The sequence below is a fragment of the Phascolarctos cinereus genome, unplaced genomic scaffold, assembly GCF_003287225.1.
Source record: "Phascolarctos cinereus isolate Bilbo 61053 unplaced genomic scaffold, phaCin_HiC Scaffold_4;HRSCAF=312, whole genome shotgun sequence".
NCBI classification, from domain to species: domain Eukaryota; kingdom Metazoa; phylum Chordata; class Mammalia; order Diprotodontia; family Phascolarctidae; genus Phascolarctos; species Phascolarctos cinereus.
In genome coordinates, this window is record NW_027555847.1 from 308,143,551 (window position 1) to 308,163,886 (window position 20,336).

The following is a 20,336-nucleotide window of genomic DNA, read 5'->3' on the forward strand; positions in this document are numbered from 1 at the left end:
AGGGGCAATCCAGTGGCTGATCAGAGAGGGATTGCAGGGATCTCTTTGCCAATGCTAAGGCAGGAATCTCTTGCCTTACCTGTGTTTGGATCTGGGTCACAGTTCTGGGCTGTGGTGCTGGGGTGAGGAGGAGCGCTGGCTTGGTGGAGCTTGCAGTGATTGTGGAGAGAAGCCCCTCCTCACAGTTACAGGACAGAAAGGAGTACTTGTAGTCGCAGGCCAGGAAAGGAGTAAACACCTCGCCCCTTATCATACCACCTTGGAAGAACTGAAAATTTACAGGGCCCTACAAGTATCTCTGAAAACAGCTGTACAAACCCCCTAAAGCTTGGGACAGTACACTCTCCACATTGGAAGTAGATTCGTACCTTAATAGAGAGTTTAAAAGTCAAGTAATTGGCCGGGATCATGAGCAAGCAGTGCAAAAAGAGTCAGACTATATTATCTTACTTTGGTGACAAAGAAGATCAAAATATACAACCAGAAGAAGACAACAAAGTCAAAGCTCCTACATCCAAAGCCTCCAAGAAAAATATGAATCAGTCCCAGGCCTTGGAAGAGCTCAAAAGGGATTTTGAGAAGCAAGTAAGGGAAGTAGAGGAAAAACTGGGAAGAGAAATGAGAGTGATGCAAGAAAATCATGAAAAACAAGTCAACAGCTTGCTAAAGGAGACCAAAAAAATACTGAAGAAAATAATACCTTAAAAAATAGCCTAACCCAAATGGCAAAAGAGGTCCAAAAAGCCAATGAGGAGAAAAATGCCCTAAAAAGAAAAATTGGCCAAATGGAAAAGGAAGTCCAAAAGATTACTGAATACTTCCTTAAAAATTAGAACAGAGCAATTGGAAGATAGTGACTTTATGAGAAATCACAACACAGTAGAAAAATCCAAAAGAATGAAAAATTAGAAAACAATGTGAAATATCTCATTGGAAAAACAACTGACCTGGAAAATAGATCCAGGAGAGAGAATTTAAAAATTATTGGACTATCTGAAAGCCATGATCAAAAAAAGAGCCTAGACATCATCTTTCAAGAAATTATCAAGGAAAACTGCCCTGATATTTGAACCAGAGGGCAAAATAGAAATTGAAAGAATCCACAGATCTCCTCCTGAAAGAGATCCCCAAAGGAAAACTCCTAGGAATATTATAGCCAAATTCCAGAGTTCCCAGGTCAAGGAGAAAATATTACAAGCTGCCAGAAGGAAACGTTCAAGTGTGGAAACACAATCAGGATAACACAAGATTTAGCAGCTTCTACATTAAAGGACCGCAGGGCATGGAATATAATATTCCAGAGGGCAAAGGAGATAGGATTACAACCAAGAATCACCTACCCAGCAAAACTGAGTATAATCCTTCAGGGGAAAAAATGGTCATTCAGTGAAATAGAGGACTTTCAAGCATTCTGATGAAAAGACCAGAGCTGAATAGAAAATTTGACTTTCAAATACAGGACTCCAGTGGAACATGAAGAGGTAAACAGGAAAGAGAAATCATAAGAGACTTATTAAGATTGAACTGTTTACATTCCTGCATGGAAAGATGATATTTATAACTCATGAGACCTTTGTCAGTATTAGGGTAGTTGGAGGAAAAAAATTATATGTATGTATATGTAGATAGATAGATAGAGGGCACAGGGTGAGTTGAAGATTAAGGGGTCATATCTGGAGAATAAAATTAAGGGATGAGAGAGGATGATACTCAGAGAAGAAAGGGAGAGGTAGAATGGGGTAAATTATCTCACAAAAAAAAACAGAAAAGAAAAGTCTCTTCAGTGGAAGGGGAAACAGGGGAAGGTGAGAGGGAATGAGTGAATCTTATTCTCATAGGATTTGGCTTAAGGAGGGAATAACATACACATTCAATTGGGTATGGAAATCTGTCTTACCCTACAGGAAAATAGGGGGAGAAGGGCACAAGAGAACAGGGGGATGATAGAGAGGAGGGCAGATTGGGAAAGGGGGTAATCAGAAGTAAATACTTCTGAGGAGGGACAGGGTCAAAAGAAAGAATAGAATAAATGGGAGGGCAGGATAGGATTAAGGGAAATAGAGTTAGTTTTTCACAACATGTCTACTATGGATGTGTTTTGCATAACTGCACATGTACAACCTATATTGAGTTGCTTGCCTTTTCAATGAGGGTGGGTGGGGAGGGAGGAAGAGAGAAAATTTGAAACCTAAAGCTTTAAAAACATGTTTTTAAAAAAATGTTTTCACATGCTACTGGGAAATAAGAAATATAGGAAATGGGGTACAGAAGTCTATCCTGCCCTACAGGAAAATAGAAGGGGAAGGGGATAAGAGAAGGGGAGAGAGATAGAAGAGAGGACAGACTAGGGGAAGGGATATTCAGAATGCATGACATCTTGGGGTGGGGGGAGGGGGAGATGCGGTGAAAATTTGGAATTCCAAAACTTGTGGAGGTGAATGTTGAAAACTAAAAATAAACAAATTTATATTTAAAAAATTTAACTAGAAGGGCTGATCTTACATGAAGCGAAGGAGAACCCTTTTGTGGGCTGATCAATGGAAGTCTTTTCCTCTTCACATTGGATCAACTGTAAGGAGGCCTTTGTCTCCAGTTGAATGTAAACTTATGCGTCATTAAGTAACTCACTTGTTCTTGCACTTCAGGTACTTCTATGAGGTGGCTGTCCTATGTTGAATTGGCTGTTCAAGTGTGACAAGAAACCAGGAAACATTTGGAGAAGCAATATGAATTTAAAGAGTCTTTTACATCAAGAAGGTGCCGCCTCTCATTTCTTAGCATCTTTAGTTGAACCCTACTGTGAATGTATACTTTTAATGTCTGACTGAATTTATTCCGCTATTAATGCTCTATCTCCTCTCCGTAGCAACTGTGACAAATGTCTTTATCTCTCAAGCCACCCAAAGTAAACGTCCCCTTTCTTCAAAAAGACTAAACTCCCTCTTCTCCCCTTCCAAAGCTCTTGACATCATTCCCTACTCTCTGATTCTTTACTGCACAAGTGACCCTTCTCCTTACCAAGACCAGCCCCTCTGATTGTGCCCTTGATCCCACCCCCTCAGGGCTTCTTTTGGAGTTTACTCCAATTATCATTCAGTTTTCTCTTTAATATTCAATCTTTCTACTCTCTTCTAGCTCATTTCCTGCTGCATAAAAACACATCCATGTCTCTTCAATATTAAAGAATCAAAAACTCTTTGACACTACTATCTCCTTGAGCTATCAAATATTTCTTTCCTATCATAGCCAACTCATAGAAAAAGCTGTCTATCTTGGCTATTTCTACTTCCTTTCCTTTTACTTCTACATATTTTGCAATCTGGCTTCTGACCTCAACAGTTGACTGAAATGGTTCCCTCCAAAGTTACAAAATACCTTTAATTGCCCAATCCAATGGCCCATTCATGACCTCTTTGTAGCATTTGCTACTGCTCACTATTGTCTTCCTTTACTCTCTCCTCTCAGTTTTTATGACACCACTATCCACTGTTCTTTTACCAATCTCACCATTCTTTCTCAATCTCCTCTGATGGCTCATCAACACATATATCCACCCCCGCCAAACTATATGTGTACACCAAAGATCTGTCCTGGACCCTCTTCTCATCTCTATACCTTCTCTCTTAATCATTAATCACATCAACTCCCGAGAATTCAATGATCACCTCCAAATAGATTATTTCTAAATCTATGTGTCTAGCCCTAGCCTAGATACTAGCTAGTATTCTAGTATCTTACTCTATGTAATTTCCCTCTCTTCCAGGTCTTGCTCTAAAAAGTATAATCAAATCAGCTTGACCACTCTGGAAAGGATATTTTAATTGACTGCCCTATTGTTCTATTCACCATCTTTTATGACTTTCAGACCATAACTCTTTTTCTTGGCTCCCACTCCTTGATATGTGTTTCCTCCCCTATTAGAATGTAAGCCCCTTGAGGCTAAGGACTATCTTGCTTCCATATTGTGTCACCACAGCTTAGCATACAGTACACATTTATTAAACACTTATTATTCTTTTGGTTTTTCTCCTGAGTTCCAGTCCTTCTTTACCAACTGCTTACTGAACATTTTGAATGATTATGTTCCATTGGCATATGAAATATAGTGTCTAAACAAAACTCATTATTTTTTCCCCTAAAACACATCCTTTTTATGAATTTCTCTTTTTCTGTTGAGGGCACTCCCATCTTTCCAGTTACCCAAGTTTAAAAATTAATAGTTATTGCCAACTCACCCCACATATTCAATCTCCACAATGTTTTTCACATCCATCCCCTTCTATGGCTGTCATCTGAACTATTATCTTCTGCTCCAAATTGGTTTCCCTACTTCAAGTCTCTTCCTTTTCTACTCCATGCTTCACATAACTACAGAAGTGATATTCCTAGAGCACTGGCCTGGTCACATCCTTCCTCTGCTCAGTAAACTCCCCTAGCTCCTTACTACCTGAAAAACCAAATGCAAATGTCTTGATTTGGCATTTAGAGCCCTCTCTGACCTGGTTCCCACCTATATCTCCAGGATAATTACATATTCTTCCCTCTACACACTCTCCAGGACAGCCAAACTGGCTTCCCTGATGTCCCTGACACATGACATTACAGCTCCTACCTTCATGCTCTTGTACGGCCTGGCCTGCCATGACTAGAATGTACCTTTGCTTCATGTTTGCCTAATTGCCTTCCAAGATGAGCTCAAATATTATCACACACACACACACACACACACACACACACACACACACACACACACATACAAGGCCTTTCTTGATCACTCCAGCTGTTAGTGCTGTCCCCACCTCACCCTCACCAAAAATAAAAAATAAAATAAAAAATTACCTTGCATTTATGTGTAAACGAAGGACTAGACCAACCTTTATGAACAAACATAGCATTCTCAGCCTGATAGAGGGTTAAAAAAATAGACATTTTTGGAGTATAGGCAAGTATTTAACCTGTAGAGGTAGCTGGGTGACTCAGAGCACTGAAGCTGGAGTTAGGAAGAACTGAGTTCAAATCCTGCCTCAGACATTTCCTAGCTGTATAATTGGGCAAGTCACTTAACCTCTGTCTGCTTCAGTTTCCTCAAGTGTAAAAACAGAATAATAATGATAACCCTTACCTCGCAATATGATTGTATTAAATGATGGATAAGATTTGTACGGTATTTAGCTCAGAGCGTGGTATATAGTAGGAGCTTAATAAATGCTTATTTCCTTCCCACCCTCTTTCTTCCTTTTCCTTCTCTTCCTTCCTTCCTTTTTTTCCCCCTTCCTTCCTTATTTCCTTCCTTCCTTCTGTGACTGTTTTCTATTCACTTGTGATGAAGAAAGGCTTAATTAGTTTTGGATCATAACTGAGCACGCACACAAAAGACCTCCAGAACTCTACCTTGTTTTCTGGATTGCTACATTGGAGTAAGGAAGCAATAACTGTGGCAAGCTTTTGGGTGGGAAAGCATCAGTGGCTATACCCCACCCTTGGTGATATGAAGTCATGACTTGTGGTCCTACTGTTTCTTCTGTACCTGTTCTGTCTGTTCTTTCCCGACTTAGATGAAAATGTATTGCAGATCTTGTGAACTTTGAAAAGTCTGGAGAGAGGTCAGGACAGCACCAAGGGCCCAGGAACTGAAGTCCATGACAGAGTTTGTGGACAATTAAGCCCAATGAAGAGTAAAGGTCCAAGTAGTTTCCTCCATACAACTCAACATTGGATTGACATTCACATGCTGCTTGCTACAAATGGAGGGGTAACTTATCCATGCCTGTACAGAATTTGGAAGTGACTTGGTGGGGCAAATGTTTTATATAAATCACTTTAATTTTGAACCTAATCTCTCTAAGGGAAGCAAGAGCTTTGAGCAGAGTAGGTTGATGGATGTTGGGAGAAAATGCTTATGAGGACCCAATTGGCCAGTGAGAATAGGAGCTGAGATGTCTACCAGCAGAGTTTGAAAGGCCACACAAGGGTGCCTGTCACTACTCCTAACAGAATGGAAGCTACTCGAGGGCAGGGACTGTTTGCTCTTTGTCTTTGTGTCCCCAGAGCCCAGCACAGGACCTGGCACACTGTAGTGAATGCATAATAAGTACTTATAGGTTTTGTTCATGCTCTTTTCTTTTTTAATATCACTGCAACTTCCCAAAGACTCCCCTTCTGTCCCACAGAGAACTCTCCCTCGTAACAAATAAATATAGATATGCAAAACAAATCAACACATTGGCCATGTCTGAAAACATCTCATTGCGCACCATGTCTCATTACTCTTCTTCCACAATGTGGAAATTGTACTGTGGTTACTATTCACAAGCCTAATGCATTGGCTTTGATATAGAAGCAAATGGTGGTAAACTTGGAGGTTCAATCAGTGTTTTTGAATGGGAAAAGACAAATTTATTTTCACAAAAAGTAAATGTTTGTTATGTATGCTTGAGAACACTTGGGCTTTTTTCTAAAATCATTCTTTTTAAAATAAAAATATTCAAAAGAATCCTAGGCCTTTGGTGATTTAAAACTACAATCCACTATCTGTAGAAAGCTAAACTTTCATTTGTTTTTACTGAAAGTGTGAAAGTACACTATATTTTGACATTAATGGCCTCTCTGAAATAATTCAAATGTCACTTCAGTCTGTAGCCTGGATTTTTCCCATGTGTTGACCTGAAAATACACAAAGAAGGGTTTAATCACATATAGGGTATAGGTTGAGGGAAAGTTTCTAAAGGTTCTATTATAAATCACTGAAGAACTAGCCAATCTAGCACAGGGGTGGGGAACCTGCACCTCAAGGCCACATATGTCCCTCCAGGTCCTCAAGTGCAGCCCTTTGACTGAATCCAAACTTCACAGAACAAATCCCCTTACTAAAAAAATGTATTCTGTAAAATGTGGACTCAGTCAAAAGGCTGTGTCCAAGGACCTAGACGAGCACACATGGCCACCCCTGATCTAGTAGATTGTTCTGGAAAAGTGGAGCAAACTAAACTTCTCTATCTTTTCATATGGCAGCTAGGCTGTCCAGTGGCTAGAGTACTGGGCCTAGAATCAGGAAGACCAAAGTTCAAGTTCAGCTTCGGATATGCCCTGGCTGTGTGACCTTGGGCAAGTCACTCAATTTCCATCCGCTTCAGTTTCCTCAACTGTAAAATGGGGATAACATTATCTACCTCACAGAGTTGATGTGAAGATCAAAGGAGATAATATTTGTAGCACAGTGAATGGAATATAGTTGGTGCTACATAAATTTTAAAACATATTGGCAACAAGCAAAATTAATGGCTCCTCTGTGAACTACCTACTCACTAATCCTTTACTTAATCACATATGTTGTTACACTTAGAGGTGTAGAAAAGTTTTTCTTTGCCTTTCCACAGGTTGTCCTTCATGTCTATAATACTCCTTCCTCACCTTTTTTTAGAATTCTTAGGTAACCCAAGACTGCTCAGGAGTCACTCAGGACTTGGGGTATTCAGGAGGACCCATGTCTTTGATATGAGGGCTTGACAAGCATTTTTCAAGAAGCTATAGTATGTGCAGTGGCCACATCCCCATAAACCATCTCAGCAGGCAGGTTAAACCAGGTTGAGGGTAAGTGACAGGCCTCAGACCCATCAGTGAGTTGGAGGAGAGAGGTATCTACCCCAAACATATGAAGATGTCCCCAGTGGAATGGGCAGATGAGAAGAATTTGTTCCAACAACGCTTAGAGCTTGATCAGACACTGAAGATGCCAACATTGTCCACCGCATCCCAGGCCATTGCCAGTCATCTTGACCACTGGACTTCAATGATTCTGGAAGAGAGAGTGAGACTGATGACATTGTACAACTCTACCTCACTTAAATCTAATTCATGCATGAGATAAGACATCACTCTGTGATGTGCCATTGGTACTCTTCAAAATGAAGGACAAATAACAATAAAGTTACCTGAGGCTCTGCTCAGGAGTCACTTGGAATTGCAACCCTTTCCTGGTCCTCTTATTTGCCATTTTTCTCTCCTTCTTCCTCCATTAGTATAGCCCCAATGGAATGCAAATTTCCTGAAGACAGAAATTGGTTTTATCTTTATATACCCAGTGATTAGCTCATTGCCTTGTACATAATAAACATTTAAAATGCTTTTTGGAATAATTAAAAATGAAGTGGGTGCCCATCAACTGGGAAATAACTTAAATCACTTACATGAATATATTACAGCCCTATAAAAATAACAAGATGAAAAATTCAGAGAAGCCTGGGAAGATATGTGAACTGATACAGAAATAAGTAAATAGAACCAGGAATACAAAAAACAAGACTATAAAAATATAGATGGAAAGAACATAAAAAAGAAACTGAATGCTACATAATTATTATGGCCAAACCTGGCTACAGAGCATGGTTGAGAAAATGTACTCCCTTCTTTGCAGAAATACTAGACTGTGTGTATGGAATATAGCCTAAACTGACAGATAGAGTTGATGAGTTGATCTTGTTAAATTTCTTTTTCTCTATGTTATTCATTGTCAGGAATGTAAAACCCTCCACATGTGCAGCCAGTGCCAAAGACCTTATGGGGCAAATATTTTGAATGATACCTGGACATCATGGGAAATATAGTCTTTCCCCTTCTTAGCCAGGAGAAAGGTATTCTCACTTCTTTATGGGGCATGAAGGTAACTAGGGAAGATGGTGGAGAACTGGCACAGAGAGAGTTGTGCAGATGAGTGATATGATTGGTGTTCAGCACACAACAGGGCTAAAAGCCTCATTCACCGGAGTCATTGACCAGCCTAGGAGGTAGCCTAAATCTTGGTAATTATTCCTAGTCCACAGAATCCAGCATTAGATGCACCATTCTTGCTCCATCTCAAATCTCTTAATTGGAGCTAAAAAATCAATCAAATGTCAATTCCTATCTCCCTCCCCAAACTCCTCCATTGCTAATGGTAGTTAGTAACCTGATTCAACTTTTATAAATGAGTTTGCTCCCATTTTCTTTGGGTATGTCTTTGTTTGAGATCAGAGCATTGATGGGTTTCTGGCTTAGAGGGCAAATGACCCCTGGGTCACTCAACTATAGTTTTGTCTTGTGAATGATTCTATAAATCTCCCAATAAACTGAACCTTATAACTTGGAATTGATGGTTCCTTCAGATTTCTTCTAAAAGAAAGAGCTCATTTGCTAGGTTTACCTCTTCTGGAAGGCTTAATCCCCTTCTTCCCTTTCTTTGGAGAAAAGGTAGGATCTAGAAGAGGTGAGGAAGGGAAGTCTTAGCCAGCCCAGTTGACAGAGGTAGACAGAATGTGAGGGTCTCAACCCAACCCCCTTTCTGGCTAGGAAGGAGAAGTGAAGAGACCACAGACCTTGCCCCTCCTCACCACCTTATACTCTACATTGACAACTATAGATTACACAAGGAAAAGCTCACCAGGTACGGGAAGGGTACGTTGTTGTTGTTGTTGTTGTTGTTCAGTTGTCTCAGTTGTGTTTGACTCTTCATGGCCCCAGTTGGGGTTTTCTTGGCAAAGATACTAGAGTGGCTTGCCATTTCCTCCTCCAGTTCATTCCAGCCCATTTTACAGATGAAGAAACTGAGGCAGATATTTGCCCAGGGTCACACAGCTAGTAAGTGTCTGAGACCAAATTTGAACTCAGGTCTTCCTGATTCCAGATCTAGCATTATATCCACTATGTCACTTACCTGCCCAGGGGTAGGGTATATTCAGAAATAATTGTGCTGTGAAAACAAAAAGGTATCAACAGAAATTGTATTAAAAAATGCTTGTTGGATTGGATTGGATTGAATTAGAATGGATCCAATCCTAAGCAAATTTGGACCATATAAGACCAGATGGTCAATACTAGTGATTACATGCTACCTCCATATTGCCTTGGGTTTCTTAGACATTTGTTCTGTAAAAATGCATTTCTTATTCTTAGATCAGCAGCCTTGAAAATTAATCTAGGAAACTGAGTCGTCTTTGTGCTTTTCCATAAGTTCCTACTTCAGTCTGGAAGTAGGATGCTTATTTAGGCAGCTTGTCCTTATTGCTTCCAGGGATAGGTTATTAATGGAAAGAAGGAATTTCAAGAGAGTGGGAAACAAGGAGGAAGCTCCCCCTGCCCCAGAACAAATAAGCCCAATGACTCATCAGTAATAAAGGAAAATTAAGTCCTTTCTGAGCCAATAATTCATCAACAGGCAGCATTTCCCCCTCTCTCCACTCCTCCTGAGGAAATATTTTATATGGAAATCTCCTTTTCAGTTGATTTAGTGATATTGGACATCCACAAGCATCCTTTGAACTTCTGGTATGTGCTTCTCTGCCCCCCTCCAGCCAGAGCAACCCCACTCCAGCTTTCCTCTTCACTGTCCTTCACGACAAACACAGGCTTCCTCTGAACAAACACTTTTTTGTTGTTGCAAAGCAAAAGAAAATCTCAGCTCTTCTCTTGCATTTGTGTTCCCATACATCCCCACTTCCAGTTTCTAGCAAAGATCAATAATGGGAACTTACTTTGTTATTGCTGCTTGTCTCACCAGATTCTCCCATTCAAAAATTCAGCTTTTGTTCAGCCAGAAATTGATTTTGTCTCATGCAATTTCTGCACCAAAAGTTCCTTCTTGGTGATTGTGGGATCCTCATCACTTTTGCATTGACAATATCTTGGACACAAAACTTGATTGAATGGTAGGGAGCCTGAAGAACTTGACAAAAAAAAAAAGCCTAATTTTGTCTGGCACCTCAACAGCAGGTAGAAAAACTAAAAGTAGATTTTTTTTTTTAAAGATGAGCTGGATGAGTTGCTCAAGGTCACAGAGCAGAGACACATTTGACACACGTGTATCTAGATATACACCGATATAACTAACAGATATATGCATGTATCTGTGTTAGTTATATATATTTTGTATATACATATATGACTGTATATATGTATACATGAATATATATGTATAAACACACGCACATAGCAGTGGCCATTCAATGGAACATGCAAGAGCATTGACCTTACCCTTTGAATAAAGGCATTTCTGAACAAAGCCTCCTGACTGGTTGCCCTATTTATCCCCCAGCTCTGTATTGAGGGGCTGGGTCAAAGAGGACTGGCCCCTGAGAAGGAGGATTCTCTCACTCAATGGACTGTCAGTGGTCATATCATCTGAGTTGTTTCAGAGGGTATCTCCTCTGGGCAACTAGCATGTGGACCCAGGCACTCCTAACCTCTCCAAATCAAAAGATGGCCACTGAGGCTGAAAACATTCATTTCAGGATTGCTACTTGGTCACCTGTGCTAAAGTAAAGAAATACAAAGCAGAAGAGGCAGTTTGAGCCCTAAGATCCATTCTTAGGCTCCCCTAGATAAGCATATTCTCTTATTGTCAAGTGGGAGCAGTTGCCACAGCCACTGAGGAAGAGGAGATTTCTCTCCCTTCCCCTCATGACAGGAATCCCCCCCAAAATTGTTGGACTCCCAAGCTACAAGTTCGCATATATGTGCATATACATGTATTATGGATATACATTCATGCACACAACTACATAGGTTCATAGGTAGGTATTATACATTAGACTGTGTAGCATGTGTGTAAACACATATTATGTAATTTAATTAAAAATATGTATACCCAAGTTTGTATACTTTCATCTCATTTTTGGTCATTGAAGTCTTTAAGCCTTGGTTAATTTGTGTTGTTTTGTTTTGTTTTGATTATACAGTGCATTGGGAACATATTTGTTCAGTCAGCTATTAAAATTTAGTTGGTAGTTATATATATATGTGATGACCAAAGATCTTATTTTTGCAAAATTATCTTATTTTTTTCTGGCATCGTAAAAAAAAATTTATCGAGACGCAATACGCCTTTTTCTACTTTGTAATTGAAATCTGTTATCTGTGAATTGAATGAAAGAATTTTAAATAAAAAGCCACTGCATGTGATTTGTCATATGAAAATAGCAGATGACAAGAAATAAGAGAAAATATTAAGTGGCTAACCCTCTATCTACTCTGCCATGCTGCCTCTCAGAATTTCAAAATTGTACTTCCTTCCTTCCTTTCTTCCTTCCTTCCTTCCTTCCTTCTCCCTCCCTACCTCCTTCTTTCCTTTTTTCTTTCCCTCCTTCCTTCCTCCTTCCTTCCTTTCTTCCTCCTCCCTCCCTCCTTTTCCCCTTCATTCCTTTCTTTCTACCTTCCTTCCCCATTGCCAAATAACCCAGGACTATGACATTAATAAAGGAGAAAAGAGTTTACCAAAATTTTTATGCCTGATATCAACTGGCCAAATACTTTCAGTTTTTATGCTCCTGAACCCCTGATGTAGTGGATCCAGGGTTAGACAGGGAGAATGGAGATTTTCTATTCAAATTTTTCATCTGACATTAGCTGAATAGTGGGCGTTACTTAATCTGTTAGCTTCAGTTTCCTTATCTGTAAAGTAGAGATAATAATAATAATGTCTGTTGGCTTCATCTCACAAGGATGAAATGAGATAACGTATGTAAAGTATTTACAAATATTAAAATGCTATCTAAATGAGTGTTGATATTCTTATTCTTATAAAATACATAGGGAACTTGTCAGTGCTGTCATGGGGCCACTGGTACCCTGGCCTAGGGAGGGTCAATAGTGATCTCTCAGAGTAGTCTTGCCTTTGCTGGCTGCACCCTTTCCTGTCATCTTGTCAATAGCCAGTCCTTTAGCACTGTGTCCTGGGGTTGACTCTTCCTTTAAGAAGTCACACCCCAAAGTGGAGGAGAGGAGGAGACTCAATTCTGACCGGCTTGCCCTAAGTGAAAAATGAAAAAAGTGAAAAAAAAATGTGTAACTGCAATCTGTGAATCAAGAAAGCTGTAGTTTGTAAAAGATAAGGGAAAAACTACAGAGCCTACTAAATGTTCCATAATACTATTAAACTTTTCCATACATATCTTCTCCATATTTAATAGCTACAATGCCCAGAGCAATGAAGGTATAATCATATTTTTAATTCAAATTCAAATTTGTACAGAAATTTGTTAATATTAATAATTAATTTTTTGTTATGACAAAATTGAACTCTCTAAAACCATTTCCCTTATTACCTCTAAGAAGAAACCCTAATTACATACCTTAAAATTTTATAATTCATTATTCTTTTCTAATTGGTGATTAACTGGTGAATTCTAATTCTGGGAAATTATATTCAAATAGTTGTGTAAGGTTGTAAAATCTGCTTTTGTTGTTGATTGCTAGCATATATGCAAAGTTTTATTGGAGAGGTATCTCCAAAGGCAAGCTAATTAAGTTGAGGACCTAACACTATTCATAATTAGGCCACTAGTCTGGGTCAATTAACACAGTTGGCTAGAACATGGTGCTAATGAGGCAGTGCTAATGAGGCCAAAGTTATGGGCTCAATTTCCTCGTGCATCAGTTAACTTCACAAAGAGAAAAATTCTGTCCAGCAGCCAGATACTATAAGCCTACTCTCAGCTATCCATCTCCCAAATGCATGACCTTGAACACAAAGAAGGCCTAGGAAGAGTGTGTGAATGGCTCAGCACGAATCTGTCACCACCGCTGGGAAAGCATGCCACACTTGGATAGGGAGCAAGCTTCATTTCTGTATGCAAAGGATGGTACCTTCACAGAGATATGGTCAAAATGATCAGTAACTGGTTGTAACATTGATTTGGTGGCTCAGCTGCCAAAGCAACTACCCCATTGCTTTTTAGCATCTCCAGATTTTCCCTCCTAAATGCCAACCTTATGAGACTCGCCAGTGTTTCTTTGGCATTAGACTTTGATACAAAAGTCACATGTCACAAGTAAAATATTTCTGAGGTAAGGATGATGGGAGGCAGAGCAATAATAAAGCACAATTATTTTCAGACACATGAATCAGGATATTTGTGGGTCCCACCTTTTAAAAAATTCCCTTAATCACTGAAATTTCATCATTTCATTTATCCTTTCCTACTAATATGATACACAGGATCTCTATAAAATGTCTGCATTTTACACAGTGGGTGCATATTCAGCCATAAAAGTAAAATGGAAAACAATTAAAATGAAATTGCATCATTTGCTCAACTCTGCCTCTTTGGTCACACCTTCCTAATGACTAGTAGCAGACAACCCACCCCGCTAAGAAGTTATTTTAATGGAGCAACGTAATGGTGTGTGAACTATTACCTCCTGGGAAAAGTGAGTGGCAGATCCCAGTTCTTATTACTGTGGAGATTAGTCTGAGAGACTTCATTAGCACCCAATGTGGCAGCTCCACACACTGCCTTTAATTTGAAGACAGAGACAGGAGCCCTCCCATTCACTGAAAAGCTCTGAAGAAAGACGAGCTGGATCTGAAGGTTTATAGGGCTGGGAACTCTCTTGATAAGAAGGCAATTATTTGGGTGTTCACAGTCTCCATGACAGCCTTCTGCCTTAAATATACACCAGATGCACACATATATATTCCACAAAAAATACAAAAGAATGCTATATTGAAACTAATTTTCAATATGAAATTTTAAAACCAAGTGTTTCCAAGTTAGGGCAAGGAACTGCATGCTTTTCTTCATTATTTCTAGCTGTCTTGATTTTTCATGGGAACGGGCCCAAAGAGGCCTAGATGAATGACACTCAATGATAATCCCAATGTCTCTTTCAAAATAAACTATCAGTCAAACACAGTAAAGCCTTTATTTTACTTTTTCTACATTGAATACTGATGAAGTTATTACCCTATAGCACCTTCATACTATACACACACACATGCTCCAATCTGCTACGCACTGAGCGCTGCTTTCTAATGTTATCCTGGTGACGGTGTCAGAATCAATGTTGGAAGGCCACCTGCTTGCGGTTGGCTTGTGGTTGGATTAATCAGTGGTCTTGCCTCCCAGTATTTCTTCACTGTTTGCATATAGCAAAGTGAGTGTTTCAAGCACCCCAAAACAAAATTTTGGAAGCCAAAATCCATTTCTTCCTAGATTTCTTTGCACAGGAATGATTGAGCAGTGGGAGCTTAGAATGATGATCAATTATGATTGATTACACCATCATTTTTCTAACACTAATAAAGAGGTAAATGCTTTCCAGGCAGGCATTATTAAATGCTATTTTTTTTTTTGCTATTAAGCAAAAAAATTCTAGAATGACTTGGTAGTAATTCATGGGTCCTTAAGAGGATAAATAGCTTGCTTGGGAGAACTGTAATTGATGTGGCCTTAATTTATTTTTTATTACTACTACAAATAGCATTGTCTACTTTGATCTTCACAATAACCCCATTGACCCCATTTTAGGGTTTTCTTGGCAAAGATAATGGAGTGGTTTCCAAGTTCCTTCTCCACATAATTTTATACATAAGGAAACCAAGGCAAACAGAGTTAACTGACTTGCCCAGGGTCACACAGCTAGTAAGTGTCTAAGGCCAGAATTGAACTCAGGAAGATAAGTCTTCCTGACTCCAGGCCTGGTGTTCTATCCACTGTGCCACTTAGCTGTCCAGCAACAAAAACATCCCTCCCTCCCAAATTACAGGGGCAAGGGTAAATGATTTGCCTGAGCAGAACAGATATGAACACAGGTTACTTGTAATCTTTCCATTACGAGGTGAGTGTAAGGAACCTTCATCCAAGCCTGGGGGACTTGTCCAATTGTGCTCCAAGGAGATATAAAACCTAATCAGTGGATTGGAAGTTCAATTACAGTAAGTAAAAATAACCCAATTTGTAAGATATGAGCTGTAAAAATACTTGAAAACTTGAAAAAAAAACTTACTTGAAAATCTTTGTCTTCTTATCTGTACTTTTATGAGACGCTGACAAAGATTTTCAGAAAATGACAGTTTTATGGAATCTAGTGCTTCCTTCTGAAACTTTCATTTATCCACATAAAAATTCTGAATAAAATGAACAAACATTTATTGAACACCTATTATGTGCTAGCGCTTCTTGGTCATGTTAAATACTTTGCAGAATCACAGAATTTGAGAGGTGGAGGAGACCCCAGCAGCCTGCCAGTCCAACACTACAAAAGAAATCCCAACCATCTGACAGTTGCCTAAAGATCTCCAAGGAGGGAGAACCCACCACTCTCGAGAGATTCCATTCCACTTTTGGACAGCTCTACTTACAACATGCAAAGTACTAACTTAGGTGTCACGGATGATACAAAAAATCATATTCCAAATTATAAATGCGTGCTCTAGAATGAGGAAGGTAGAATTTAAATGAAATCCCTGGGTCTAATCATTACTTATCTCTAGTATAAATGGGGCCTACTAAGCAGTGAGCAATACTTATTGAAAGAAATAAATGATTTCCTTAAAATCTGCCCCATCTTGAGTCTGTGGGGAATGGTTTATATAGGATTCAACTCTGGAGACTATCAGTTACTGCTCTTATCTCCACTTTATGTCTGCTCAATAAACTCAACTGACTACCTAGTACCTCCAGGAACAAATATAAAATTCTCTGTTTGGCCTTCACAAGATGACCCATTGTTACCTTCTTTCCAGTCTTCTTACACATTACTTCCTTCTATACATGTAATGATCCAGATACCCTGGGATCCTTGCTATTCCTCACACACAACACTCCATCTCCTGGGTCCTTGCTTCTTCAACAGCTGTCCCTTTGCTATACTGGAAAATGCACTTTCTGCTCACCTCTACCTCCTGGCTTCCTTCAAGATTCAGTTCAGTTCACCTGCAAAATGTGTTTCCTGGTCTCCCACACATATACCTGCACTTCTAGTGCATTCCTTCTGAGATCACCTTCTACTGATGCTGGCTTTATCTTATACGTACATAGTTGTTTGTAGGTTGCCATCCCTATTAGAGTGTGAGCTCCTGAAGGGCAGGGACCTTGTTTTTGCCTTTCTTTGTATCTCTAGTTCTTGGCACAAAGCCTGGCAAATAATCCTGCTTAGTAAATGCTTGATGTTGTGCACAATGAAGATAATCATCCTAGGATATTGCTCCCATATACACAAGCCAGAGGAACGCAGCCTTCAGGAGGAAGGTCAGGATTGTTGGAACAGAGACATCTACCCATCTGTCCTTGGTACAAACAGAAAGCCATAACTCCATCCCTGTGTCAGAGTTTAATTAATCAAAGTGGATAATTTCATAATGAATTTTCCCATGAAGACATTCAGAACGACTCATTTCCACAAATCCAGGGGGCCAATGTTGTTAATTGTTCTAGGTTCCTCCCTTTTTCCTCAAGCCCTTTATATTGGTGGTAGCCAGCCTCTGCGATGCTGTGAATGTACTTATAGGCCCATGCTTATCAGCTCTATTTTGTTCCCATTTCAAAAATTGTCTGACTGTCCATATGCTTTGATGAGAATAAATGGAGGTGGGGGATGGGGGAGGAAGAAACAATATTCATTCATGTGCCTGGAGGGAAGACAGCAACAACAAAGACTGGTTTATCAATACCAGACAATGATAGCTGGGACAACTTCTGCCCTTAATCTCTCCATTACTCGTAGGAAAAGGAGAAGCTTTTACCTTCATTTCAAAGCTTGAATACAAATCAATAAGTCTATCAGATTTCTTTCATGAGCTGAGTCACTGAAGCATTCTGTCAGCAATTAATAAGCGAAGTATTTCCAAACTTAAAACAACATATGCTTCAGAGCTTGTATTTAATGAGAGAAATAGAAATATTTTTGTTGAACAGAGCAAAACCACTCACTTTCCAGGAAGAGGAAGACCAGGCTGAGCAATAAGTGGAGAAAAAAGCTATAGGCCGAGAGCATGCAGTTAGGCTGTGAATTCATAAACCCAGACACTGGCTTAAGGAAACCTTCTCATTCAGTACTACTTTTGATTTAGCTTTCCATTTTAGGCAACTAGGCTCAAATAGGACTTGGTTTACTTTTAATTCTAAGGCCTTTACTATACATTATTATTCCCTTAATCTTACTTTGGGACCTAACTAGATTTTCACATGTTTAAAAAAAAATCTCAGTTACAAGTTTTTGTTGCTTTTTATATATTTACTGAAAAGACCATAGTCAATCATCTTTCAATTTTTGGAAAAATAAGACATAAATATATTAACAAAGGCTGTTTCAATGAAATCTTCAGTGTGTTGGGCTAAGAGATAGATTCTTTTATTTAAAGGCTTTTCTTCTAGGATGAATATAGAAGCCTAACAAGTAGGAGAGCCTTTCCATACAAAAAGAGAGAAAAGACAGTCCCTGCCTTTATGGAGCTTATAAAATAATGGGGGAGACAACATGCAAACAAATATATACAAACAAGATACATACAGGAAAAATAGGAAATAATTAACAGAGTGAAAGCACTAGAATTAAGAGAGGTTGGGAAAGTATCCTTGTGGAATACCTGTAGAACAGCCAGAAGGCAAATGTCACTAGATCAGAAAAGACATGGCAGGAATAAGGTGTAAGAAGACTGGAAGGGGGTTGAGGGTAGATTATAAAGGGCTTTGAATGTCAAACAAAGGATTTTAGCAATAGGAAGCCATTGGAGTTTATTGAAGGGGGCGGGGAGGAGTATGACATGGTTGGACCTGAACTTTAGGAAAAATACTTTGATAACTAAATACTTGGATTGAAGTGAGGAGACATTTGAGGCAGGCAGACCCTCCAGCAGCCACTCCAATAGTCCAAATGTGAGATGATGATGGCCTGTGCTAGGGTGGTGGCAGTGTCAGAAGAGAGTAGGGAGTGAATTCGAGAGATGTCTCAAAGGTGAAAGCAATAGGCCTTGGCAACAGCTTCTATATGGGGGGTAAGAGATAATGAAGAATCCATGATGATTTTCTAGGTTGTGAGCCTGAAGGACTGGGAGAATGATTTTGCTCTCTACACTATTAAGGAAAATGGGGGTAGGGGAGGGTTTATGGTGAAAAATAATGAGTACTATTTTGGCCTCTTTAATTTCTCTATTGCATATCCAGTTCAAGATATCTCGTGCTACACTTTCAGCCACATTTTTTTTTTTTGGTAAATAGTATTTTATTTTTTTCCAATTAAACGTAAAGGTAGTTTTCAAAAATAAGATTTTGACTTGCAATTTTTTCTCTCTCCCTTTTCCCCTCCCCAAGATGGCAAGCAATATGATATAGATTATACATGTGCAATCATGTTAAACATACTTCCACATTAGTCATGTTGTGAAAAAAGAAACAGAATAAAAGGGAAAAGCCATGAATAAAATACAAAAAAACAAAAAAAAGTAAAATGGTATGCTTTAATTTGCATTCAGACTCCATAGTTCTTTCTCTGGATATGGATAGCATTTTCCATCATGAGTTTTTTGAAATTGTGTTGGATCGTTGTATTGCTGAAAAGAGCTAAGTCTATCATAGTTAATCATTGCACAATGTGGCTGTTACTGTGTACAATGTTCTCTTGGTTCTGCTCACTTCACTCAGCATCAGTTCATGTAAGTCTTTCCAGGTTTTTCTGAAATCTGCCTTCAGCCACAATTGCAACTTAGTAACATGCTATAGAAATGATCCCTAGAAGTACAGTCTCATTTGTTTCTTTTATTTTATTTAGTTGTCACATCAATACTTCAAAACTATGAATTTGCAAGGTAGATACCATCTTCATTAGTGTGGGTCACAACTCACTTGCTCCCTTAACATATATTTTTCATGGCTAAAAAATAATCATCACCTAACCTTTGGGTGACAAGTCTCTCCTCATTTAACCAGGCTCGATCTTGGACCACAGACGTGCAGTTTCTCACCAGCACATATTAGAAGCTCTTATAATTTGTAGGTTCTGCCAAAGTTTATCCTCCATTGGTATGATCTTCAAGAACACAAGGTCATCCCCCAGTCACACACACACACACACCAAAATGACAGATTGGAAAACTTTAGAGATTATGTATTATGGGAAATGACTCCAAAGCTTATATTGCTCAGTGATTATTGAGAATTCTTTTTTACAGCTGTCTCATACTATTTATCTTTATCAGTCAGTAATATAAACTATCATTGGGTTGTTTAGCATTGTCTTTTTCATATTCCTTCTCTCAGATAACCAAAGGAGAGTTTATAATTTATTTTCAGCTATCTATATAGAAAAAGATGTAATGTTTTCTCAGATTTCTCAAATTTAATAATTTAAGACATTTGAAAAAGAAGTCTTTCATATATTACTGAAAAGACTCAAAATGGATTAATAATAATTAGAGATGGAGCTTAAAATGAAAACCAGACATGCAAAATAATGCTGAAAATTTGTCTTGTGGCATAAAAAACTGGATACACCCATTTTCCCTCATGTGTATTCTCTCCTCTGTGATTTGTGAATTATTACTCAGATATAGATAATAAGCCTACTGGGTTCTGCTCACTATCAGTGTG

General features: G+C 38.9%; 1 long non-coding RNA gene across 1 annotated transcript; it reads right to left on the reverse strand.

Moving 5' to 3' along the window:
• Positions 1–5,443: 5,443 nt before the first annotated feature.
• On the reverse strand, positions 5,444–10,865 carry LOC144456670 (uncharacterized). The gene is made up of 4 exons (XR_013485685.1): positions 10,506–10,865; positions 9,416–9,724; positions 7,932–8,044; positions 5,444–7,795 (listed from the first exon to the last, which is right to left on the reverse strand). It is a non-coding gene; the product is annotated as an uncharacterized LOC144456670 (long non-coding RNA).
• Between the last annotated feature and the right edge of the window lie 9,471 nt (positions 10,866–20,336).